The sequence below is a fragment of the Taudactylus pleione genome, unplaced genomic scaffold, assembly GCF_031769625.1.
Source record: "Taudactylus pleione unplaced genomic scaffold, aTauple2 ptg000145l, whole genome shotgun sequence".
NCBI classification, from domain to species: Eukaryota; Metazoa; Chordata; class Amphibia; order Anura; family Myobatrachidae; genus Taudactylus; species Taudactylus pleione.
In genome coordinates, this window is record NW_028284547.1 from 4,517,560 (window position 1) to 4,545,462 (window position 27,903).

Sequence of the window (27,903 nt, forward strand, 5' to 3'; positions counted from 1 at the left end):
CTTCAAATAACAACATTGGATGCTTGGATCCCACAGAGAGGGAGCAGGTAGGTGACACTGGACTTGTTACATTTGAGTTTTGGAACTTGGTGACATACTCTTTGATAGTTTATGAATGCGCTCCAAGTGACGTAACAAGGAGGAGGTTCCTAGGTGGTTTAGGTCCCTCCCTCTACTCACTCTAGCTTGGCAATGGTTACATATGGCTTGACAACTGTTGACCGGATTGGGGTGGAAATAATTCCACACATGAGAAGTGGATTTTATTGTCTTTTGCCCCAGCATGACAACAATGGGCTTTGGCTTTTTCAATCCATATACCATACCATATACCATCCTGCATGTAATGAAGAATAATTAGTAAATGAACATATTACAAATAGAAGCATGAGCAGTATAAATTCCAGTCCCAGTCTGGTTTAGCAAAAAACACAGCAGCAGCTGAATACTCTAGTGCAGATCCAGTGGTAGTGACATGTATCAATTGAGCCTTAGGAAATGGGCAACATATAAAGATCCAATGTAGCATGTAGGCCTAAACAAAGTATCCAACTTTATAATAGGTCTCAAATGGAGTCTCCACTCAGTAGACCTGTTAAATTAGTATTCCATATAGAGCTCTGTATATATGGGACGTAGAGCCTAGTTCCACAATAATAAGTTGGTAAGTGTAAAAGTCACCCTTATACTCCGCTTTAGATGAAATGCCAGGCCATGAGATCCCCAACGTGCCCTGTGGTCATCGATGTACCCAGGGAGCTGTTGAATGTAAGGTTACCTGCTCACCTGGCCTGTGGTCACGGATGCACCCAGGGAGCCATTAGATGCAAAGATGTTTGCTCACCTGGTTGTGATCCAGCATAGACCCACAGTCACGGCTGTGTCCTGTGAGCCCCTGCACAGGGATGTGTTCTCCCCGTCTGCATCATAGGTGGAGAATAATTGGATCTTAGGAATAACGTCACCTCATGACACCGTCCTGTTACTAGCCCGGTAGTGACTTGCGGTGTCTCCAGAGTTTAAATGTCCTGCACCAAGGTATGTAGCGGGCTATAATAAGTGCTGATATCCACACTAATCCAAGGGGCTCCAGTGATAACAATCAAATGTGCAACTCTGCCAGCTGATCCGGCGACACCCTACGAGAATTTCTCCATTCATTCAATTTATTTTTTTGCATTCTTTAGCTTTGGGATTAGGGCATTGGTGGACGCCCCTGAGAGCTGCCAGCCATAATCAGGTACAACAGGTGGGCGCCCGACTATTTTATCTTATAAATGTTTTAGTCTCAGTTGTTCCTCTGGAGGGCAGGATACAAGGAAAGACAGAAGCCAGCAGGGAACACTATGTATCTGTCCTACTGAGTAATTCCTGACTGGCAGGAAGATCCTGTATTTATATACCCATAGTAACCTTATATCAGCTACTATCTGTCTATTGGTTGGTAACAAGATAACAAATGTAATAATCTTGCTATAGGATACAGATGACCAGTGTCTTAGTTGCACCATTTTACTTTATAGTACATAGTACAAAAAATAGATGTAAACAATAGAAAGAATAAGGTTGAAATTAAAGAATAATGAGGAATAAGAGAGATCAGAGATGAGACCTGTAGGCTGATACAGGGCAGCATGTAGTGATTCGTGCCCAATACACATAACTCTGCCAGTCATAGCGATCAATTCAATTAGACATGATGGGTTCCATTTAGCATTGTAATGGTGCAGAAATGCCATCAACAGCTCCACAACTCGGCCACCTCATAACCTGCTCTCACCATGGACTCATGAATATTTGTACCGTATGTATCACTATAGGGTGCAAACACAAATCTGTGAGCCTGGTGGTATTGTAACTATGACATATAGCTGCACTTATTCACAGATGTGAGGAATTTCTCTGTAATTGAATCGACTCCATGGAAGAAAACCCAGCACTGATAGGAGCTGCTGTAAATCAGAGAAGCTGTATATTTCAGAGATTAGTGGCACCATCAGATGCATCTTCAACACACCAGCCCCATTGATATTATTTATTACTTTTTCACAACTATTTGTCACTTCACTTACTATGTTTATTTTCTTAAATTTCACTGATATTATTCAATATAAACGTCCTTTTACAGAATACATTTTGTGGGATTTTCCATACACATTGTTTATTACATTACACTGGTGCAGGGGATCAACTATACATGTTTCTACTCTCCAGCCATTAACAAGATTTAAATAAAACACTTGTCACATTTAGAAAATAAATGACCTTGCATGTAAACATATAGAAGTGAAACAAGGTAACTTACTTAATAAACACATAATACATTCTGACCCTCAAACTGACTCTTACAGTATCTTTCTAGCAAAGCACATCTTGGATTCAGAGCATTAATATGGTTTCTCTGCTGTGTGACTCCTCTGGTACTATCAAGTTGTGACTTGTTGGTAAAACACTTGCTACATTCAGAACATGTAAATGGTTTCTCTCCTGTGTGACTCCTCTGATGTATAACAAGATTTGACTGCTGGGAAAAACACTTGCTACATTCAGTACATTTAAATGGTTTCTCACCTGTGTGACTCCTCTGATGTGTAACAAGATTTGACTTCTGGGAAAAACACTTGCTACATTCAGTACATTTAAATGGTTTCTCACCTGTGTGACTCCTCTGATGTTTAACAAGTTCCGACTTCTGGGAAAAACACTTGCTACATTCAGTACATTTAAATGGTTTCTCACCTGTGTGACTCCTCTGATGTATAAGAAGATTTGACTTCTCAGAATAACATTTGCTACATTCAGAACATGTAAATGGTTTCTCTCCTGTGTGAATCCTCTGATGTGTGATAAGATGTGATTTATATATAAAGCTTTTGTCACACTCAGAGCACAGATGCAGTTTCTCTCCTGTGAGACTCATTATTAGATGCAAAACTAATTACTTGTTAAATGTTTCTTCTATCCACAAAGATTTTGTGAATCCTCCAGAGGTGTAAGAAGAAATGACGTTTGTAGTTGGCTTGGACTAAGAATAATGTCCCTTTCCAAAATGTCTTCTAATATTCTTAGTGGGAATCCTGCTCCTTTTTTGTCCTGTAAGAATAAAATTATGTAAATGTATAAAAGTTATCAGGGTAATTCTACTTTTATGGTAGATAAGTTATATTGTATAAGGAACATGATGTATATTTATATACAATAACATATCACCAAGTCACTGACCACTGTTTTCATGTTTGTGTCTGTTACCAAATTGCTAGATCCCCATTCTAGTTAGATGTGCAGCACAGAGACCTCTACCCTCCTGCAGCAGATACCAATACTTACACACGGTCTATTAATGTTACTATGATAATTGTATAATCCTCATACTGTGACCTTAGTATGTGCAGATTATACATTACTCACCCCTGCACTGACCATAAATGGGAAACATAACGTTCCTGCTAGACAGTTTTAGGGGGGGGCATCCTGGATTATTTTTAAAGGGCAAAAAGCACCCTCCCCACCAGCGCGCTGTCCCACTAAAACAGCCTGCGGGTGCCGTACACACCCATGGGTGCCGTACACACCCACGGGTCACAGTATCCGGCAGGTTGGGAAAACTGTGGTCTAGCAGTCACTGCCAGTGAATGGATGCCAGGCATCTATTCACATACACAGCAGTGCTTGGGGGCAGCCCGGCATGTCCGTAATTGCCGGGTTCGCCCCCAAAAGTGATGAAAAGGGGATGCATCTTAAAGACACGCCCCCTTTTCCTTGGTCATGCCCCATTTTCAGGCGCACCAGATGTTCCCTTTATCTAGGTCCGGGGACCTGCCTAGTGCCGTTCCTAGAGTGAGCACTAGTAACACATGTTATCGATCCGGTCACACCTACTGTCAGCTGATGCACCAGGATGCCACCATCATCTCTGAACACACCATGGGAATGGGGATAGTGTGACCATCTCATAGTCACAGTGATCATTGTCGTATGAGATACCAGGATTTTAAAGGATAAATAGGAATTTTCAAATTAAGAGATATATTTGGTGCTAGGGAATAGGGCCTCATGATCCTTCTGGATTTAAGCAGGAGGTGTCAGAAAAGTTCCCTAGCACCAAACCTCCTTACGTGCCTTAATTAGAAAAGTTAAAGTTCTTATAAAAACAAATGGCTACATATGTGATATGAAATTAATATGCACATGTTTGTCAGTGTATGTGTTTGTCTTAGTAAGAGAGTATCAGGACTGTATATAAAAATAAAAATAGATCCAAATACTTGAATAAGTTTGAGGAAAGATAAGCACCCTGTTTAGTGATGGAATATTGCTAGTTCACCAGGGGATAAAGGAGAGGAGGGGGCCTAGCCAGAAAGGTGTCCATCAAAATAGTAGCCTATGGCAGAAATAAGGGCCAAGGCCCCTACTATTCATTATAAATAGTCTGGAAGAGGAGACCTCTTCCTCTTTTCCAGTTTTGGATCTAGGCTGGGCTGAGTATCATCGTTATAGTGCTATTTATCTGTGATTTATCTGTCCCTCTGTCTTTTTCCCAGCTGCTTTGTATGCAATTATTGAAAATGTTGTTGGACTGTGCAATTTCAAATTTTTTCCTTCCAACAGGTGGAGGTGCAGCTTGGTGGGAAGCAGTGCTCCTATGCGGCCTATTATAGCATAAGAGTGCCTAGGTAGCATTTGCCTTTTGATAGCAGCAAGTTGGTCATTCCCCTTGGGGGGAGGACCGGGCCATCATCTTAAGGACGGGTCAGGGCTATGCTAATTAAGGGAGAATGGTTCTACCTCAGGCCTCTTATTTATTTAGTCAAATATATTTGCCGGGCTGTGGCCTTGGAGCACTGCTTTTTTACTGCCACCACCTTTCTAATTACAAATTGATCAATATATTTTGGCTATATCCACTTTTAATTCCATATAGGTGTCCATGTGGTTATTTCTACTTAATATTTAAGTGAGTGAATTAGTATAATGTAAGATTCAAACAATAGGTGACTTAATACCTAAACTAACAAATAAATATTTAAGATACTGTTATGGAGCTACCATCTAGATAAGCCTTTATATATACTAACCTGATGCATAGAGTAATATGTAAGATACTATGATGGAGCTTCCACCTAGAAACCCCTTTATATATACTAACCTGATGCACAGAGTAATATGTAATATACTATGATGGATCTGCCACCTAGATACCCCATTATATATACTAACCTGATGCACAAAGTAATATGTAAGATACTATGATGGAGCTGTTACCTATGTACCCCTTTATATATACTAACCTGATGCACAGAGTAATATGTAAGTTACTATGATGGATCTGCCACCTAGATACCCCTTTATATATACTAATCTGATGCAAAGAGTAATATGTAAGTTACTATGATGGATCTGCCACCTAGATACCCCTTTATATATACTAACTAGGGGTGAGCGAGTTCGGATTTCTGAAATCCGAACCCCCCCGAGCCCTCCCGATCCGAGGCCGATCCGAGTCAGGCTCGACTTTTCCCGCCTGACTCGGATCTGAAATCGAGGCAAAACGTCATTATCCCGCCTTCCGAGTCTCGCGGGTTTTGGATCCTATATAAGGTACCTGCGTTGGCGCCATATTCTCACTCGGCTGTGGACAGTGAAGAGGGAGGGTGGGAGTTAGGGCTGGCTGGGCTGTGTAGTGTAGTGTAGTGCAGAGTAGTGTTGTGCTGTGCTGTGCTGCGCTGTGCTGCTGTTGTCCACTACTTCAAAGTCCATAGGGGCTGGCTGTGTTGTGCTGTGCTGCTGTTGTTAATAGGGGCTGTGTCCACTACTTCAAAGTAAATAGGGGCTGGCTGGACTGTGTTGTGCAGTCAGTTCTCCATAGGGGCTGTGTCCACTCCAAAGTCCTGTGCAGTGTCCCAGTCCTAAAGGGGTGCTGTAGTGTTGTCCAGGGGGTGCTCTGTCCATCAGGGGTGCTCCCCCCAAGTGCTAAAAAAATAATATTTTTTGTGTGTTTGTGAATTGTGTGCGCAGTAGCCGCACGTGCATCAACAAAGTAGTGCCAAGCGTGCGCCTGTGTCATAAGTAAAGGGCCGGCTGGCTTGACCATTAAAGGGTGCTGTAACCCCCAAAGTACACTCCAGTCCAAACCAAAAAAATATATATTTTCTGTGTTTGTGAATTGTGTGCGCAGTAGCCGCACGTGCATCAACAAAGTAGTGCCAAGCGTGCGCCTGTGTCATAAGTAAAGGGCCGGCTGGCTTGACCGTTAAAGGGTGCTGTAACCCCCAAAGTACACTCCAGTCCAGACCAAAAAAATATATATTTTCTGTGTTTGTGAATTGTGTGCGCAGTAGCCGCACGTGCATCACCAAAGTAGTGCCAAGCATGCGCCTGTGTCATAAGTAAAGGGCCGGCTGGCTTGACCGTTAAAGGGTGCTGTAACCACCAAAGTACACTCCAGTCCAAACCAAAAAAAAAATTATTTTCTGTGTTTGTGAATTGTGTGTGCAGTAGCCGCACGTGCAACAACAAAGGAGCAGCGCCAAGCGTGCGCCTTTGTCCCATAAGTAAAGAGCCAGCTGGCTCATTTCTTAAAGGCTGGTGTAACCCACAAAGTGCACTACTCTTCAGCAAAAATAAAAAAATATTTTCTGTGTTTAGCCGCACGTATATATCAAATCGATATAACATAAATGGAGGACCAAACTTTCTCCGATAAAAATAAAATAGAGAAAGATCAAGAACCACTTCCTCCTAGTGCTGAAGCTGCTGCCACTAGTCATGACATAGACGATAACATGCCATCAACGTCGTCTGCCAAGGCCGATGCCCAATGTCATAATAGAGGGCACATACAATCCCAAATGACAAAGTTCAGGAAAATGACCTTGAAAAAAACATTTAAATCATCTGAAGAGAAACGTAAACTTGCCAATATGCCATTTACGACACAGAGTGGCAAGGAACGGCTAAGGTCGATCCCTAGTATGTTCATGACTAGTGGTTCAGCTTCACTTGACGATGGAAGCCCTCCTCCCACTAAAAAAATCAAAAGAGTTAAGCTGGCAAAAGCACAGCGAAGAACTGTGCTTTCTAAGAAGATATCACAAATCCCCAAGGAGAGTCCAAGTGTGGTGGTGGTTGCGATGCCTGACCTTCCCAGCACTGGACGGGAAGAGGTGGCTCTTTCCACCATTTGCACGCCCCCTGCAAGTGCTGAAAGGAGCACCCACAGTCCACTTGCTGATATGCAAATTGAAGATGTCACTGTTGAAGTACAACAGGATGAGGATACTGGTGTAGCTGGCGCTGAGGAGGAAGTTGGCGAGGAGGATTCTGATGGTGATGTGGTTTGTTTAAATCAGGCTCCGGGGGAGACAGTTGTTGTCCGTGGGATGAAAAAGCCCATCACGGTCATGCCTGGGCAGAAGACCAAACATTCCACCTCTTTGGTCTGGCAATATTTCTATCCAAATCCGGACAACAACTGTCTTGCCATATGTACCTTATGTAAAGGTGGAATAAGTAGGGGTAGGGACGTTAACCACCTAGGAACATCCTCCCTTATACGTCACCTGCAGCGCGTTCATAATAAGTTACTGTCAAGTTCAGAAACTTTGGCTAAGACTGTAAGCAGTCCAGGGACACCTAAATCCCGTTGTCCTGTTGTATCCAAGCGCCTGCAAACCACACCGTCAACTCCCTCCTCGTCAATTTCCTCCTTAGTCAGGATCGGAAGTAGTCCTGCAGGCCATGTCACTGGCATGACTGACTCTCCTATCCGGGATTCCTCCGGAGGATCCTGCATTGCTACGCCTCCTGCTGCCACTGCTGCTGTTGCTGCTGCTGGGAGTCGTTCATCATCCCAGAGAGGAAGTAGGAACACCACTACTTTTACTAAACAATTGACCCTCCAACAGTCCTTAGCGAGGAGGATGAAGTACAACAGCAGTCATCCTGAAGCAAAACGTATAACTGAGGCCTTGACTGCTATGTTGGTGTTAGACATGCGTCCGGTATCCGCCATTAGTGCAGTGGGATTTAGACAATTGCTGGAGGTAGTGTGTCCCCGGTTCCAAATCCCATCTAGATTCCACTTCACTAGGCAGGCGATACCGAGACTGTACAGAAACGTCAGAAAAAGTGTCCTCAGTGTCCTGAAAAATGCCGTTGTACCCAATGTCCACTTAACCACGGACATGTGGACAAGTGGAACAGGGCAGACTAAGGACTATATGACTGTGACAGCCCACTGGGTAGATGTATCACCTTACGCAGCAACAGCAGCAGCGTCACCAGTCGCAGCATCTCAGAAACGCCAGCTCGTTCCAAGGCAGGCTACGCTGTGTATCACCGGTTTCAGTAAGAGGCACACCGCCGACAACCTCTTAGAGAAACTGAGGGAAATCATCGCCCAGTGGCTTACCCCACTCAGACTCTCCTGGGGATTTGTGATATCTGACAACGTGACCAATATTGTGCGGGCATTACATCTGGGCAAATTCCAGCACGTCCCATGTTTTGCTCACACAATAAACTTGGTGGTGCAGAATTTTCTGAAAAGCGACAGGGGCGTGCAGGAGAAGCTTTGGGTGGCCCGAAAAATTTCAGGCCACTTTCGCCATTCAGCGACTGCGTGCCGAAGACTGGAGCACCAGCTAACACTCTTGAACCTGCCCCGCCATCACCTGAAGCAAGAGGTTGTGACGCGGTGGAACTCAACCCTCTATATGCTTCAGAGGATGGAGGAGCAGCAAAAGGCCATTCAAGCCTATACATCCACCTATGACATAGGCAAAGGAGGGGGTACGCACCTGACTCAAGCGCAGTGGAGAATGATTTCCGTGTTGTGCAAGGTTCTCCAGCCCTTCGAACTTGCCACACGTGAAGTCAGTTCAGACACTGCCAGCTTGAGTCAGGTCATTCCCCTCATCAGGCTTTTGCAGAAGCAGCTGGAGAAAGTGAAGGAGGAGCTAAGACGGAGCGATTCCGCTCAGCATGTGGGACTTGTGGATGAAGCCCTTCATTCGCTTTGCCAGGATTCCAGGGTGGTCATATCTGTTGAAATCAGACCACTAGATTTTGGCCACTGTGCTCGATCCTAGGTTTAAAGCCTATGTGGTGTCTCTCTTTCCGGCTGACACAAGCCTGCAGAGGTGCAAAGACCTGCTGGTGAACACACTGTCAGCTGAAGCGGAACGTGACACGTCAACAGCTCCTTCTTCATTTTCTCCCGCAACTGGGGCTGCCAGGAAAAAACTTAGGTATCCTAAGCAACCCGCTGGCGGTGATGCAGGGCAGGCAGGACCAAGTTTGGACATCTGGTCCGGACTGAAGGACCTGGCAACAATTTCTGACATGTCTACTGTCACTGCATATGATACTGTCACCATTGACAGAATGGTGGAGGATTAGATCGGTGACAGCATCCAAGTAGGCATGTCAGACAGTCCATACCTGTACTGGCAGGAAAAAGAGGCAATTTGGAGGCCCCTGTACAAACTGGCTCTATTTTACCTGAGTTGCCCCCCCTCCAGTGTGTACTCCGAAAGAGTGTTTAGTGCAGCCGGGAACCTTGTCAGCGAAAGGCGTAGGAGGTTGCTTCCACAGAATGTGGAGAAGATGATGTTCATCAAAATGAATTATCAGCTCTTCCAGGGAGACCAGCCTCCAGAACGTACAGAGGGACCTGTGGTGGTGGATTCAAGTGGGGACGAGTTAATACTTTGTGAGGATGAGGATGTACACACTGAAGAGGGTGAGGAATCGGTGGATGAGGAGGATGAGGATGACATCTTGCCTCCGTAGAGCCAGTTTGTGCAGGGACACATTAATTGCCAGCTTGTGTTGTGGGGGCCCAAACGAACCAATCATTTCAGCCACAGTTGTGTGGCAGACCCTGGCGCTGAAATTATTGGTTTGTTAAAGTGTGCATGTCCTGTTTATACAACATAAGGGTGGGTGGGAGGGCCCAAGGACAATTCCATATGGCACCTCTTTTTTTTCTTTGCATTATGTACAGTTTGGGGCCTAGTTTTTCAAACTGCCATCCTGTCTGCCACTGCAGTATCACGCCTAGATGGGTCACGTGTTTGTGCCGCCCACTCGTGTCGCTTAGCATAGTCATCCAGCTACCTCGGTGCAACCTTTTGGACATAAAAACACTATTGTGAGGTGTGAGGTGTTCAGAATAGACAGGAAATGAGTGGAAATTAAGGTTATTGAGGTTAATAATAGCATAGGAGCAGAAAAACCAACAAATTCTGTGATTTTAGCTGTTTTTATGCTTTTTTTCAAAAAAATACAGATCCAAAACACAAAACCCAGAACCCAAAACTTGGAAGGGTGGTTTTGGCAAAACCAATCCAGATCCAAAACACGAAGAAAGATCCAGATCCAAAACCAAAACACAAAACACGAAAAGTGGCCGGTGCACACCCCTAATACTAACCTGATGCAAAGTGTAATATGTAAGTTACTATGATGGAGCTGTCACCTAGATACCTCTTTATATATACAAACCTGATGTACAGAGTCATATGTAAGATACTATGATGGTGCTGCCACCTAGATACCTCTTTATATATACAAACCTGATGTACAGAGTCATATGTAAGATACTATGATGGAGCTGCCACCTAGATACCCCTTTATATATACTAACCTGATGCACAGATAATATGAAAGATACTATGATGGAGCTGCCACCTAGATATCCCTTTATATATACTAACCTGATGCACAGAGTAATATGTAAGATACTATGATGGAGCTGCCACCTAGATGCCCCTTTATATATACTAACCTGATGCACAGATAATATGAAAGATACTATGATGGAGCTGCCACCTAGATACCCCTTTATATATACTAACCTGATGCACAGAGTAATATGTAAGATACTCTCATGGAGCTGCCACCTAGATATCCCTTTATATATACTAACCTGATGTACAGAGTAATATGTAAGATACTATGATGGAGCTGCCACCTAGATACCCCATTATATATACTAACCTGATGCACAGATAATATGAAAGATACTATGATGGAGCTGCCACCTAGATACCCCTTTATATATACTAACCTGATGCACAGAGTAATATGTAAGATACTCTCATGGAGCTGCCACCTAGATATCCCTTTATATATACTAACCTGATGCACAGAGTAATATGTAAGATACTATGATGGAGCTGCCACCTAGATACCCCATTATATATACTAACCTGATGCACAGATAATATGAAAGATACTATGATGGAGCTGCCACCTAGATACCCCATTATATATACTAACCTGATGCACAGATAATATGAAAGATACTATGATGGAGCTGCCACCTAGATATCCCTTTATATATACTAACCTGATGCACAGAGTAATATGTAAGATACTATGATGGAACTGCCACATAGATACCCCTTTATATATACTAACCTGATGCACAGAGTAATATGTACGATACTATGATGGAGTGGCCACCTAGATGCCCCTTTTATAACGTAATTTATGTTGATAGTATATTATAACAATACATCTGACTCTGATTATAAAGGATACAATGGGGAATTATGAACTTTAACAAATCATTAAATAATCACTTAATTCATCATTATTTCCCTGTTTATATTTGTACAAACACCAAACAATGTGTGAAAGAATAATGATGTATAATATAAAACATAAGATTATTAGGAAACAAAGGGATGAAACAAGTTTTCCAATATACCTATATTACCCTATTGTACTAATATGGATTCAGGTAATATAGGCACAGGGGAAGCAGTCGGGAAGCGGATGGATGGAATCCTGACTGCCGGCTTCCCGACTGTGTAATCCTGTCTAATCATGTTCCTTTGATACACAGGAATGTAGTGACACAGCTTTGGGCTATAGACTCTCATGTTTGGTACAAAGCAGCAAAGGATAAAATAAGAACAATAGGAGAAATCAATAGGAGGAAAAATTATAGGAATTGAAAGATTGCCATGGTATAATAATTGGCAGCCTCCTGAGCAATTAAAATGAATCACATAAAAAGAAAAAAACAAACTAGAGTGGTCACAAGTACAATAAATTAGAAATTAGAGTCACCTGTAATAATTTGTCAGTGCTCACATGACTTGAGTTAACCAATGAATGATCGCTTTAATGATTAAAAAGGCAACTTTTTATTACATCATTTGGAGATGGCCTTATACCCATTAGACATCTTGTGTCCGGTGATAATATGAGGGTGGTTCAAGACCTCTCATGTGTGTAATTTTCTCCATTTCACTCCACACCAGGACAGAGTAGGTATTATTGTTTAGTTATCAAAATTTAACAATAATAAATCACCAGCCAATATATAAAATATCACATTAATATTACTGTTCAAATTTAAATGTATTTTGTAATTAAATATAATTTCAGAGGTAGTTAGCATATCAGTGGCCAATAATACAGGCCTGCCCACCAGCGTACAGGTCACCTCATTGAGCAGGTCCCTAACACTCTGGGGTTCACATTTGGGGTGTAGGGCACTCCAAAGACACTCCAAAAGACAGCCCAGCCAAAAGGTAAAAACTGCTTGTGAAAAAATCCATGAATAATGAACAAAGTGACATAAACAGTGACTGTGTATTAGATGGTGATGCCCTGAGGAGGCCCAGCCAGAACAGCTCAGGGGGCCCCACGCCAAAATGCTCATACCATATAATCTGACACTATATAAATATATATAGGATTTACTTTGGATTATTCCTATTACCTGGTGCAGTCACATGCTAGGTCCCTGCTTAAAAACATATATAGGGAGGTGGGGGAGGGGTGCCAATGTAGACTGAAGTAATCTCAGACTTTATATGTATATATGTGTGTATAAATACACATAATACACATAAAATATAGTATAGAGAGGGGCTCTAGACTGCACACCCTTAATAGTAATGAAAGGTGCTATCATGCTAAGATTTGAAAGTAATATACACAGGAAAAGAAATTACAGATGCACTATATGAACATTGCTGCTCAAATTTATATGTATTTTGTAATTAAATATAATTTCAGAGGTAATTAGCATATCAGCGGCCAATGATACGAGCCTGCCCACCAGCGTACAGGTCACCTCATCGAGCAGGTCCCCAACACTGTGGGGTTCACATTTGGGGTACAGAGCACCCCAAAAGACAGGCCAGCCAAAGACTTCCCCAGGGCGTCACATGGAAAAAAGAGTGACAGTGAAGTGTTATAATGTATCAGGTGTGTGAAGGCAGCTAATAAGTGTTGGAAATAGTAATAAAGGTAAAAAATATGAAAAAATACTCAGACTGGTCGGCTTGTGAGCCCAGAACATTACCTTGATCAACGTAGATCCTGGGCTAGCCACTCCCGGAAAATGGGGCAGGCATGCATGTCAATCAGGCAGAGGCATTCAAGGGTCTGCGTGTGACTACGCAGGACCCATTCTGCACACTATCAGAATGGGTCCTGCGCACACGCAGATTCCCGTCAATCAGGAATCTGCGATCAGCAGTGCACTTCCGTTGTGCATTGCTTAATCAGACCCACTGCCTCCTGGCCTCAGGACAACCTCACACAGCCTCTTAGGAGCAATCATGAGTAAGCTGACATAGCGAAACGTGTGTCAGGATTGCACGCGGCGTGCACCATCGGTATGCCAGGTGTTTATTAATGTGTTCCATTTAACCATGCTGTACTCCTGTTGGTGATATTGCTACTACACCTGAATCAGGGGCTATAGATATGCTCACTGACGGTCTCATAATAGCATCAATGGAAAATGAAACAGTTGCAATATGTTGTAGCCATTCAACTATAGATACAATTACAGTGTGTCAATTGACCTGTTACTATAGACCTCTTAAGAAAGACACTAAAAAATATATACATACTAGTATTAATCCCTGGTGGGAGATAATATATAATTATACGAGATAATAATGAATATATGAAATGGATGCAGGCCTGCATTATGTGTGATACAAACACAATTCAATTACATATTATTCATTAAAAATTATATGTATATATATAAGGAAGGGAAATAGGCCCTGATTCAGAGCCGGACGCTCTGACAGAGCGCTCGCTCTGAATCAGGGCCAGTCTATTTTTTTTTGGACCGGCCTCCTGGCCGCTCGCTTAGCTGTGGGTGACCACCCACAGCTATTGCGAGCGGCCATGATGATGGTCGCTATGGTCAAGACCATCGTGACCAGTCAGGAGTACATTCAAAATTAGTGAGACAAATTGGATTAAAAACACAATGATATAAAAGCGTGAATAACTTTGGACAACACAGAGTTTTATGAAGTTTATTATATATAAAAACCAAAAATATTTAGCTGTTTTATATATGATTTAATAAAAGTTATATTTTATAATTCTTTAGGGTCATTACTGAACATAATATAATATGTGTTTAGCCTATGAGCGCCCCCTAAAGGAATGCTTTGCACTCTTCCAGCTCCGGTAATGCAGTGTAGTGAGGGAAAACTATTTCCTGAAAAGCTGTCATTGCAAAAATGACAGCTTTTCGGCATAGATAGTTATGGAGCGGGGGAATGATGAATTCATCCTGTAATTAAGTAAAACTGCATGTGAGTTCTAAACCTAATTACCTCCAGGTAAATGTAATTTATGATGAATAGGCCTCTAAATCTGTATCCCTAAATAGTATAACTGTATGGATTAGGACATGGTGTTACATATGTTACGACCTGTGACAACTGATTTATGATCTATTTCAAGCTATTTATGTAGCATGTTGAGCAGTCAATCTCCCTATATGTGTTTATACGAGTTACCATCTATGATGAGTCACAGTTTGAGATAATTCATACCTAGCACAGGTTATTCTGAGCAGTGGTATAAAAGGATTGGATTAATCCTTAGATGACCTTGGCCCTGATTCAGACCCACTCGCAAGCGGCTGTCCGCTCGCAAGTGGGTCGATTGTGTGCACTGCGAATGCGCACGATGGAGGGAGCTCCGTCGTGCGCATGCGCCAGATGCGACGAGCGAAGGACTTTCCTTAGCTCGTTGTGTCTGATCAAAGGGGGCGTGCTGTCGATGTTGATTGACAGCACGCCCCCTTTGGTGGGCGTGCCGGGGGCGTGCCTCCCAGACGGGGCGTTCCAAAGGGAACGCCTACCATCAGAAGCCGGCCCACTGACATCACTAGTGATGTCAGTGGGAGTGATTTTGGCTCTGATAGAGCCAAAATCACTCCGGGCCTTGCGGTTGAGAAACTCAACTGCAGGCTCCGGCTCACAGTGGCGATGGTCGCGATGGTCAAGACCATCGTGGCCATCAACCTGCACGCTCGTATAGGCTGTGGGTGGTGACCCACAGCTATACGAGCGTCCTGAAGGACGCTCCATAATTATGGAGGACGGCCCTCATTCAGAGCGTGCGCTCTGCTCAGAGCGTCCGGCTCTGAATGAGGGCCCTTATCCTCTATTTCCCCTTACTTACAGTATAAGAGATCAGAGATATACTACTGTTGCTTTCCATATATTTTGCCTGTTAAATTATTTGTCCTGTTGTTGACTATTTTATATACTTTGAAGTATTTAATTTATTTTTAAACAGTGACTTTTCTTCATGACTTTGGGCCTGATTCAGAGCCGCTCGTAAGCCGCTGCGCGAACCATTCAGTGCGGCCGAAAATCGTTTGTTCGCTATATAGCGAATGCCTGCTACTCTGAGTGACAGAAGGAGGCGTATGTGGGTGGTAACAGGGGAAGGTGCTTGAAAACGGGGAGTGGAGAACAGAACGCAGGCGTGCTTAAAGGTCAAAACGGGCGTTTTAAGGGAGTGCATAATTAATCCAGCAGCGTCATCGACCACGTCACTTGGTTTTTTTTAACTCAGAACTGCTCGCAAAATAGCGGTTGAAAAAACCAACCACAAGAATAGCGAGCAGTTCATACGCTGTACGATGTACTCGATTAATCTAATAAATAGCGGACATGATGTATGGTGCGAGCGGCAAGGGGGCGTTTTTTCCAAAATTACAACCGCAAGTTTTGCTCCCTCGTTCAGACTTAGAGGCGTGAACAAACCGCAAAGTGCGAACGGTTCATTTGAATAGCCACCCCTTTTTATAAAACGAACGACCGCAAATAGCGAGCGGCTCTGAATCAGGCCCATTGTCACTTCTGACCCTCATACGTAAATGTAATCAGAATTCTCCCATTAAACTTACGTATGTGAGAACCTACGATTCAGTACACTTTTTGGATGTTATGATCAAGAGATGGGAAAACTACAAACATCTATATTCTACAAAAATATGGATAGAAATACGATGCTACAGGCAGAATGTCATTGTCCACCCTCTGCAAAATGGGGGATACCTTATTCACAATTCCTGAGAACAATCCAGATCTGTAGCGATCCACAAAATGCACTAGTACATATAGACAAAATGAAGAATAAATTCCTCCAGGGAGTATACCATTACAAAGCTTTTAATAAAGCCAAACAGCGAGCACTTAGGGTCCCTAGAAGTGAGACATTAATTCATAAACAAAAGGTACAGTACAATAACCGGATTGTGTGGACACAAGAATATACGACTTCCAGTCAAGATCTCATGAAAATAGCAAAGGGATATGGCCAATTATAGCGGACAATCCACAGACATCTGCATTAAGAGGATTTACCATCCTACCATCATATAAAAGTGGCAGAAATATCAAAGACCGGGTAGTTAAGAATGATATTAGTGAACATGGTAGCTCCAAGCCATCACACTTTCTGACGCGTAAACTACAGATGTGTGAGTTGTATTACGTGCAGCTATCTGGAAATAGGTAGAACATTCACACACCCGAGATTGGAGAAAATGTTTAACATCAGATTTCCATTGATGTGCACTACGCGATACGTAGTGTACTATATAAGATGCCCATGTGGATTATTATTATTTAGGCAAAACTATTTGACAAATGAAAGAAAAGAAGGCGTTACGCCGCTCCAGCAACCGGGAAGCCATAGAAGGCAAACGTTGCGATTTACCGGTAGCCAGACACTTTAGGATTAATCACCATGGATCGTCAACTATTTGTTACAAAATGATAGACTGGTTACCCCCTAAACCCAGAGGAGGAGATCAGGGATGAGTGCTCTTACAAAAAGAGGCCAAATGGATTTACACACTACAAGCTGTACATCCACTGGGCCTTCATGAAACATTTTCGCTTTCTTGCTTTTTATGAGATTGCTGATTAGTTTGCCTTATGTTACAGAGATATAGATGTATATGTACTAAGCAGTGATAAGTGACAGGGTGAAAAGTGATGTCTGTGATAAGGTACCAGCCAATCAGCTCCCAACTGTCATTTTTCAAACACAGCCTGTGAGGTGACGGCTGGAAGCTGATTGGCTGGCACTTATCAGAGACTTATCACTTTTCACTCTGTCACTTATCACTGCTTAGTACATAGACCCCATAGAGACACATAGGGTGTTAATATAGTAGTTTCTCGGGAGAGTTTTATTGGACACCATGCCTGTTAAATTGTCCAGACATGAGGACCTGGGGTGTTGTAACTGTATCATATATCTTTCACCTGCAGTTGGTACAGGTTATTGTTATTGTATATTACAGGCAGGCAGTGAGGACAGATGGGTGACATACATGTAATATATATATGTGTATCTGTATATTACAGGCTGGCAGTGAGGATAGATGGGTGACATACATGCGGCACATGCTGTGCTGGGAGTAATATATACAGGGCTGGCCCTAGGCATAGGCATTTTAGGCAAATGCCTAGGGGCACCTGGAATGCCTAGGGGGCATCCCAAGCCTAGGGCCAGTGGTAGAATTCTTTTTCTTTGAGCTGGCTCGGGTGCTGATTGCTATCTCAGCGTTCCGAGACAATCAGGAGAGGTCAGGAGGCTGCAGCAGCTAAACACAGAGCCGGAGCTCAGTCTCAGACAGGCAGGAAGCGTGTTTACTTTCACTGGAGGTAGAGACAAGGGGGTGTGGGAGCTCAGGGCTGATGACACTGCTTTTGGGGGAGGGTAGGAGGCAGACACATGGCGAGTGGGGGCTCAGTGTTTATGACACTGCTATGGGGGGACATATTGGGAGTGGGCAAGGGGCATGGGTGGACTCTCATCATCCACATTGCTAAGAAGGTACCCAGTGTGTGGACTAGTGATGATAATGACCACCAAGATAGAAGGAGGTAGGGGGTAACAACAAGCTGCAATGATCTGTTACCATTCTACTGATGTGCTACAACAGCCTACATGGGTTCCCTACAAAATTATATGCAGCGGGTATGGTGTGGGGGTCAGCCTGTACTGTGATTGATGGGTGCTGACTGTGTGAGGGGTGATATGCTGGCTGAGGGGTGATGGGTGCTATGCTGTAATCTGTGCTGTGAGGGGTGCTGTGATGGCTATGGGGTGATGGGTGCTGTGCTGTGAGGGGTACTGTGCTGGGTGAGGGAGTGGTGCTATACTGGGTGAGGGGTGCTGTGCTGTAATCTGTGCTGTGAGGGGTGCTGTGCTGTAATCTGCGATGTGAGGGGTGCTGTGCTGTAATCTGCGATGTGAGGGGTGCTGTGCTGTAATCTGTGCTGTGAGGGGTGCTGTGCTGTAATCTGCGATGTGAGGGGTGCTGTGCTGTAATCTGTGATGTGAGGGGTGCTGTGCTGTAATCTGCGATGTGAGGGGTGCTGTGCTGTAATCTGTGCTGTGAGAGGTGGTGTGCTGTAATCTGTGATGTGAGGGGTGCTGTGCTGTAATCTGCGATGTGAGGGGTGCTGTGCTGTAATCTGTGATGTGAGGGGTGCTGTGCTTTAATCTGTGATGTGAGGGGTGCTGTGCTGTAATCTGCGATGTGAGGGGTTCTGTGCTGTAATCTGCGATGTGAGGGGTTCTGTGCTGTAATCTGTGATGTGAGGGGTGCTGTGCTGTAATCTGTGATGTGAGGGGTACTTTGCTGGATGATGGGTGCTGTGCTACAATCTAAACTGTGAGGGGTACTGTGCTGGGTGAGGGGTGCTGTGCTGGGTGAGGGGTGCTCTGCTGTAATCTGCTGTTAAAGGTACTGTGCTGGGTGAGGGGTGCTGTGAAGGGTGCTGGGTGAGGGGTGCTCTGCTGTAATCTGCTGTTAGAGGTACTGTGTTGGGTGACGGGTTCTGTGCAGTGAGGGAAGAGGAGTGCTGTGAGGGGAGAATGTGCCCTATAGAATGCCTTCTGAGATGGGGGTATAAGAAAATTTCTCCTAACACCTGTCCCTCTTTTCTTTAGTTATAGCAGTGTGCTGTGATGGGAGAAGGGTGCTAAGAGGAGAGAGCCTGGGATTATCTGATGGGGGCACCAGACAAAATCTTGTTTAGGGCACCTCATTTTTTAGGGCCGGCACTGAATATACATATGTATAAGTATCTGTATATTACAGACTGGCAGTAAGGGCAGATGGGTGACATACATGTGGCACATGCTGTGCTTTGAGTAATATATATATATGTATAAGTATCTGTATATTACAGGCTGGCAGTGAGGACAGATGGGTGACATACATGTGGCACATGCTATGCTGGGAGTAATATATATATGTATAAGTATCTGTATATTACAGGCTGGCAGTGAGGACATATGGGTGACATACATGTAGCACATGCTATGCTGGGAGTAATATATATATGTATAAGTATCTGTATATTACAAGCTGGCAGTGAGGACAGATGGGTGACATACATGTAGCACATGCTATGGTGGGAGTAATATATATATATATATATATATATATATATATGTATACGCATCTGTATATTACAGGCTGGCAGTGAGGACATATGGGTGACATACATGTAGCACATGCTATGCTGGGAGCAATATATATATGTATAAGTATCTGTATATTACAGGCTGGCAGTGAGGACATATGGGTGACATACATGTAGCACATGCTATGCTGGGAGCAATATATATATGTAAAAGTATCTGTATATTACAGGCTGGCAGTGAGGACATATGGGTGACATACATGTAGCACATGCTATGCTGGGAGTAATATTTATATATATATATATGTATAAGTATCTGTATATTCCCAGCTGGCAGTGAGGACATATGGGTGACATACATGTAGCATATGCTATGTTGGGAGTAATATATATATGTATAAGTATCTGTATATTACAGGCTGGCAGTGAGGACATATGGGTGACATACATGTAGCATATGCTATGCTGGGAGTAATATATATATGTATAAGTATCTGTATATTCCCAGCTGGCAGTGAGGACATATGGGTGACATACATGTAGCATATGCTATGCTGGGAGTAATATATATATGTATAAGTATCTGTATATTACAGGCTGGCAGTGAGGACATATGGGTGACATACATGCAGCACATGCTATGTTGGGAGTAATATATATATATATGTATAAGTATCTGTATATTCCAAGCTGGCAGTGAGGACATATGGGTGACATACATGTAGCACATGCTATGCTGGGAGTAATATATATATGTATAAGTATGTGTATATTCCAAGCTGGCAGTGAGGACATATGGGTGACATACATGTAGCACATGCTATGCTGGGAGTAATATATATATGTATAAGTATCTGTATATTCCAAGCTGGCAGTGAGGGCAGATGGGTGACATACATGCAGCATATGCTATGCTGGGAGTAATATATATATATATGTATAAGTATCTGTATATTCCAAGCTGGCAGTGAGGGCAGATGGGTGACATACATGCAGCATATGTTGTGTTTGGAGTGGTATATAAATAAATGTATATCTATAGCCGCCTCCTGGAAAGAGATTCTTAAGAAATTTGAGTGAAAATTGACACTTTGCGATTTAGGCCTGTATTCAATTTGATGCGAAAAGCCGAGATTGCTGAAAAGTATCGCGGATGACGTCATTTCGCCAGTTGGAAAGTTTCCTCTGTATTCAATTCCAAATTGTTTTTGCGTATGTGAAAACGCAATGCAATGTAATAGGTGAAAAAGATTCGACTATGAATAGGTGTCGGAAAAATTGCAGAATTGGGGTTGGGGCTACAAATGTCTGGAAACCACCCAGCACCCTTGGGACAGCTCCCCAAAGGTAAACTGTGTCATAAGAGTTTAAACAATACTTAAAAATACCCCAATAAAGCACTTTAATTTTGGGGGACGAAAAAGACCAAAGTTGGAGGACAAAGTTAAAAACTAGGGAAATAGACTCCAGGGGCGTCCCCAAGTATGCCCCAGGTGATTTTAAGTTTGCAGGTGGTAGCGGCAGGTGGATTTTCAAGTTTTTTTAAACCCTTTTCATGTACCCCAAATTTGCTGGGACTACTTAATTTCACCAAAAAATAATGCTAAATGATATTCTTCACCACTTATGTAAAGATGCTAAATAGCAGCTATTGACATCATTTAAGTACCCCAAATACCTTCAGCAGGTCTATCTAGAGCGATCCCCAATGTCAGTGCATCTTTTGAGGGGTGTCAGGCTGATTTTCCCAAATCTGAGAGTACTTGTCGCATTTTACAGTTTCGCCAGGTCCCGTTTTTGCATTGAAAAATATGGATTGTGATAAATATGCCCCTAATGTATGGAAGATATATGCTTTTTCTGACTATAAGGACAGTTTTTTTTATTGCCACTTATAACAACAATGTATCAATAAAAGATTACTAGGGCAGCTGTACTGGCCTGGAGCAGTAATATAACTTACCCCTTCTCCTGGCCAAGATTTGTACATTTGCATATACATGCGCTGATTTGCCGGCTCGCACACTGCAGACGATCTGAGAGATTAGATTTGGTCTTTCTGTTCCAATAAAAAAAACAACTTAAAATTGAAAGAAAAATATTAAATAAACTATAAAATAAACAAAACCATTAAAGATTAAAAAATGCTTTATCTAAACAGTATATATTGAAATTATTGTCACCAGTTACCACCAACTAAACTATAATAGTAATAATAGAACTAGAGACACATAATACATGGGTGGCATGACAGCAGGGATGCAGTAGTAGGGACACACATATTAGCAAGGATGCAGTAGTAGGGACACACATGACAGCAGGGATGCAGTAGTAGGGACACACATGACAGCAGGGGTGCAGTAATAGGGACACACAGGACAGCAGGGGTGCAGTAATAGGGACACACAGGACAGCAGGGGTGCAGTAATAGGGACACACATGATAGCAGGGATGCAGTAGTAGGGACACACATGACAGCAGGGATGCAGTAATAGGGACACATGTTAGAAGGGGTGCAGTAGTAGGGACACATGTTAGAAGGGGTGCAGTAGTAGGGACACACATGACAGCAGGGGTGCAGTAATAGGGAAACACATGACAGCAGGGGTGCAGTAGTAGGGACATACATGACAGCAGGGGTGCAGTAGTAGGGACACACATGATAGAAGGGGTGCAGTAGTAGGGACACACATGATAGAAGGGGTGCAGTAGTAGGGACACACATGACAGCAGGGGTGCAGTAGTAAGGACACACATGACAGTAGGGGTGCAGTAGGAGGGACACACATGACAGCAGGGGTGCAGTAGGAGGAACACACATGACAGTAGGGGTGCTGTAGGAGGGACATGACAGCAGGGGAGCAGTAGTAAGGACACACATGACAGTAGGGGTGTAGTAGTAAGGACACACATGACAGCAGGGGTGCAGTAGTAGGTACATGACAGCTGAGGTGCAGTAGTAGGGACACACATGACAGCAGGGGTGCAGTAGAAAGGACACACATGACAGCAGAGGTGCAGTAGTAGAGACATTAAAGCAGGGGTACAGTAGTAAAGACACACAAGACAGCAGGGGTGCAGTATTAGGGGCATGATAGCAGGGGTGCAGTAGTAAGGACACACATGACAGCAGGGGTGCAGTAGTAGGGACACACATGACAGCAGCGGTGCAGTAGTAGGGACACACATGACAGCAGGGGTGCAGTAGTAGGGACACACATGACAGCAGGGGTGCAGTAGTAGGGACACACATGACAGCAGGGATGCAGTAGGAGGGACACATGACAGTAGGGGTGCAGTAGTAGGGACACACATGACAGCAGGGGTGCAGTAGTAGGGACACATGACAGCAGGGTTGCAGTAGTAGGGACATGACAGCAGGGGTGCAGTAGTAGGGACACACATGACAGTAGGGGTGCAGTAGTAGGGACATTACAGCAGGGGTGCAGTAGTAGGGACACACATGACAGCAGGGGTGCAGTAGTAGGGACACATATGACAGCAGGGTTTAGTAGTAGGGACACACACACATGACAGCAGGGTTGCAGTAGTAGGGATACATAATAGAAGGGGTGCAGTACTAGGGACACAGATGGACACAGATGACAGCAGGGGTGCAGTAGTAGGGACACACATGACAGCAGGGGTGCAGTAGTAGAGACACATATGACAGCAGGGTTTAGTAGTAGGGACACACACACATGACAGCAGGGTTGCAGTAGTAGGGATACATAATAGAAGGGGTGCAGTACTAGGGACACACATGACAGTAGGGGTGCAGTAGTAGGGACATGATAGCAGCTGTGCAGTAGTAAGGATACACATGACAGCAGGGATGCAGTAGTAGGGACATGATAGTAGGGGTGCAGTAGTAGGGGCACACACACATGACAGCAGGGGTGTAGTAGTATGGATACATAATAGAAGGGGTGCAGTACTAGGGACACACATGACAGCAGGGGTGCAGTAGTAGGGACACACATGGTTGCAGGGGTGCAGTAGTAGTGACACATATGATAGCAGGAGTGCAGTAGGAGGGACACATGGTAGCATGGGTGCAGTAGGAGGGACACATGGCAGCAGGGGTGCAGTAGTAGAGACACATATGACAGCAGGGGTGCAGTAGTAGGGATACATATGACAGGGGTTAGTAGTAGGGACACACACATGACAGCAGGGGTGCAGTAGTAGGGATACATAATTGAAGGGGTGCAGTACTAGGGACACAGATGACAGCAGGGGTGCAGTAGTAGGGACACACATGATAGCAGGGGTGCAGTAGTGGGGACACACACATGACAGCAGGGGTGTAGTAGTATGGATACATAATAGAAGGGGTGCAGTACTAGGGACACACATGACAGCAGGGGTGCAGTAGTAGGGATACATGATAGCAGGGGAGCAATAGGAGGGACACATGGCAGCAGGGATGCAGTAGGAGGGACACATGGCAGCAGGGGTGCAGTAGTAAGGATACACATGACAGCATAAATGCAGTAGTAGGGACACACATGACAGTAGGTGTGCAGTAGTAGGGACATGATAGTAGGGGTGCAGTAGTAGGGGCACACACACATGACAGCAGGGGTGTAGTAGTATGGATACATAATAGAAGGGGTGCAGTACTAGGGACACACATGACAGCAGGGGTGCAGAAGTAGGGACACATATGATAGCAGGAGTGCAGTAGGAGGGACACATGGTAGCATGAGTGCAGTAGGAGGGACACATGACAGCAGGAGTGCAGTAGTAGGGACACATATGACAGCAGGGGTGCAGTAGTAGGGATACATATGACAGGGGTTAGTAGTAGGGACACACACACATGACAGCAGGGGTGCAGTAGTAGGGATACATAATTGAAGGGGTGCAGTACTAGGGACACAGATGACAGCAGGGGTGCAGTAGTAGGGACACACATGATAGCAGGGGTGCAGTAGTGGGGACACACACATGACAGCAGGGGTGTAGTAGTATGGATACATAATAGAAGGGGTGCAGTACTAGGGACACACATGACAGCAGGGGTGCAGAAGTAGGGACACATATGATAGCAGGAGTGCAGTAGGAGGGACACATGGTAGCATGGGTGCAGTAGGAGGGACACGGCAGCAGGGGTGCAGTAGTAGAGACACATATGACAGCAGGGGTGCAGTAGTAGGGATACATATGACAGGGTTTAGTAGTAGGGACACACACACATGACAGCAGGGGTGCAGTAGTAGGGATACATAATTGAAGGGGTGCAGTACTAGGGACACAGATGACAGCAGGGGTGCAGTAGTAGGGACACACATGATAGCAGGGGTGGAGTAGTGGGGACACACACATGACAGCAGGGGTGTAGTAGTATGGATACATAATAGAAGGGGTGCAGTACTAGGGACACACATGACAGCAGGGGTGCAGTAGGAGGGACACATGGTAGCAGGGGTGCAGTAGGAGGGACACATGGTAGCAGGGGTGCAGTAGGAGGGACACATGACAGCAGGAGTGCAGTAGTAGGGACACATATGACAGCAGGAGAGCAGTAGTAGGGACACATATGACAGCAGGGGTGCAGTAGTAGGGACACATGACAGCAGGGGTTAGTAGTAGGGACACACACACATGACAGCAGGGGTGCAGTAGTAGGGATACATAATTGAAGGGGTGCAGTAGTAGGGACACACATGATAGCAGGGGTGCAGTAGTAGGAACACACATGACAGCAGGGGTGCAGTACTAGGGACACACATTACAGCAGGGGTGCAGTAGTAGGAACACACATGATAGCAGGAGTGCAGTAGGGGGGACATAATACTCAGCAGGAGGTGGTGGTGATAGAAGTAATAGTTGTGACACATCACAGCTGTGAATAGTATAAGTACAGTAATAGGGACACACATGACAGGAGGGATTTTGTAGTAGTACTAGGGACACACATGATAGAAGCGTGGGATGTAGTGGTAGTTGTACTAGGGACACACATGACAGCAGGGATATAGTAGTAGTAGTAGGGGGATACACATGATAGAAGGGGTGCAGTACTTGGGACACACATGACAGCAGCAGGTGTTGGTGAAATAAGTAGTAATAGTAGTGATACATCACAGCTACAGTTTGAATAGTATAAGTACAGTAATAGGGATACAAAGGATAACAGTACAGTTACTGGGACAGTACCTGCTGCAGCTCTCCTGGATATGCCGTTCTCTGTACAGGCTAATGTTGGCTAGTGCAGCAGGATGCCAGCACAGCCCCTTTACTCACACAGCAGCTCTGCTCCCTATATTACAGCTACTCTGTGCCTGACCCCAATCAGATTCAGCAGCAGCAGGGTCTGGGCTGTGTCAGTCTCCTCCTCTCCCAGTGATATAGCAGCTGTACACTGTCAGGGAGACTGGGGCTGCCTGTATCTGACTATCTGCAACCCATGCAGCATGTCATTTACTGATAACATACTGGTCTTGCTGGGCTCCATCTCTTATCTTACAGGCCTGCAGTGACAGCAGCTGGGTGACACACATGTGGCATATTCTATGCTGGGAGTAATATATATTAATTAGAGATGAGCCGGTTTGGATCTCAGAGATCCGAACCCACCCGAATTTAGCAGATCTGAGTCAGATCCAAGCAGGCTCGGGGTTTCCTGCCGACTCTGATCTCGAAACTGAGGCTAAACCATACAGTCGGAAATCTCGCAGTTCGCGGGCTTACGTCTTTATAATCAATGTAGTATATAGGGACCATGCAGCCGACGAAATTTCACTCCGGCTGTGGAGACTGAACAGGGAGGGTGGGTAGTGTAGGGCTAGGAGAGTTGTTGGTGTTGTGCTGTCTGCTGTGTCCTGGGCTGGTGCTGCTGCTGATCCATTCTGGGCTGGTGCTGTGCTGTCTGTTGTGTACATCTGGGCTGGTGCAGAATACATGTGGGCTCTGCTGCGTCCATCTGGGCCCCCTAAAAAATATATATATATCTATATTGTAAAAAAAAAAACAATAAAAGTGTCTTTTTGTGTAATATTTTTCTGTGTGTGGTTGCGTGTTATGCTAACCGCACAAGATACAGCCAGCAACGCAAGTTGCGACCGAGTGCTGCCCGACTTTAGTCGTGATCAATCTGTGCTCTGGGCCCAAGTTCTGGAGCTGAAAAAAAATTCAAATCAATTGTCTTTTTAATCTTTTACAGGCTATGTGTACGTGTTAGGCTTAACCGCCCAAGATCCAGCCAGCAACGGAAGTTGCAACCTAGTGCTGCCCGACTCCAGTCATGATCAATCAGTGCTCTGGGCCCAAGTATTGGAGCTGAAACCAAAAATTTTCTGTTTGTTTTAAGTGTTCGGCTTAACCGCATAAGATCAAGCCAGCAACGTAAGTTGCAACCTAGTGCTGCCCGACTCCAGTCGAGATCAATCGGTGCTCTTGGCCCAAGTTCTTCAGCTGAAAAATGTAAAAAAAGAATTGTCTTTTTTTTTTATCTTTTACTCTCTGTGTGTGTGTGTTAGGCTTAACCGCACAAGATCCAGCCAGCAACGCAAGTTGCAACATAATGCTGCCTGACTCCAGGCATGATCAATTGGTGCTCTGGGTCCAAGTTCCGGAGCTGAAATTTTTTTTCAAATAAATTGTCTTTTTTTGGTCTAATATTTTTGTGTGTGCGCGCATGACTGCATGTGTGTGAATTTTGTAACTGCACCTTGGCTACACTATTGGTGCTTGTGACACTGCTTCAAGACTGCAGAAAATATGGAGAGCTGTCACATGACAGGATAGCAAGGTCTAGAGCCACATGTTGTAGCTGCCGCCAGCAGTGCAAGGCCGTCAACTTCCTCGTCCTCTATCAAGGCCCATGCCCAAGGCCTTAGGTCACGCCATCGATATGGTAAAGCTACTTGTACTGAAGTTAAGAACAAAAAAATTAAAGTAAATTTGCCTTTAGATAAACAAAAAAATGGCAATATGCCCTTCACTACATGAAGTGGCAAGGAAAGGATAATCTTTAGGAATACTGCTGATTCTTCTGATAGCCCTTCAGAAAAAATAACTGTGTGCCCTGAGAAATCGAATTCACAAATCCTCGTGGAGAGTGCAAGTGTGTCCGCGGTTGCCATGTGTGAGCCAGACCTAAATACTAATGTACCGGAGGATCCTCCAAGTTCCAACATTTGTGTGCCCTCAG

At 44.4% G+C, this 27,903-nt stretch overlaps 1 long non-coding RNA gene and 2 pseudogenes across 2 annotated transcripts in view; 1 reads left to right on the forward strand and 2 right to left on the reverse strand.

Moving 5' to 3' along the window:
- Window positions 1–27,903, forward strand: part of LOC148522636 (uncharacterized) — a 764,886-nt pseudogene that overhangs the window by 605,869 nt on the left and 131,114 nt on the right. The gene's annotated exons all lie outside the window — the stretch shown is intronic.
- The window catches only part of LOC148522640 (uncharacterized), an 808,266-nt pseudogene that overhangs the window by 84,732 nt on the left and 695,631 nt on the right, over window positions 1–27,903 (reverse strand).
- On the reverse strand, window positions 2,916–26,005 carry LOC148522642 (uncharacterized). The gene is made up of 3 exons (XR_015878529.1): window positions 25,908–26,005; window positions 21,706–21,801; window positions 2,916–3,093 (listed from the first exon to the last, which is right to left on the reverse strand). It is a non-coding gene; the product is annotated as an uncharacterized LOC148522642 (long non-coding RNA).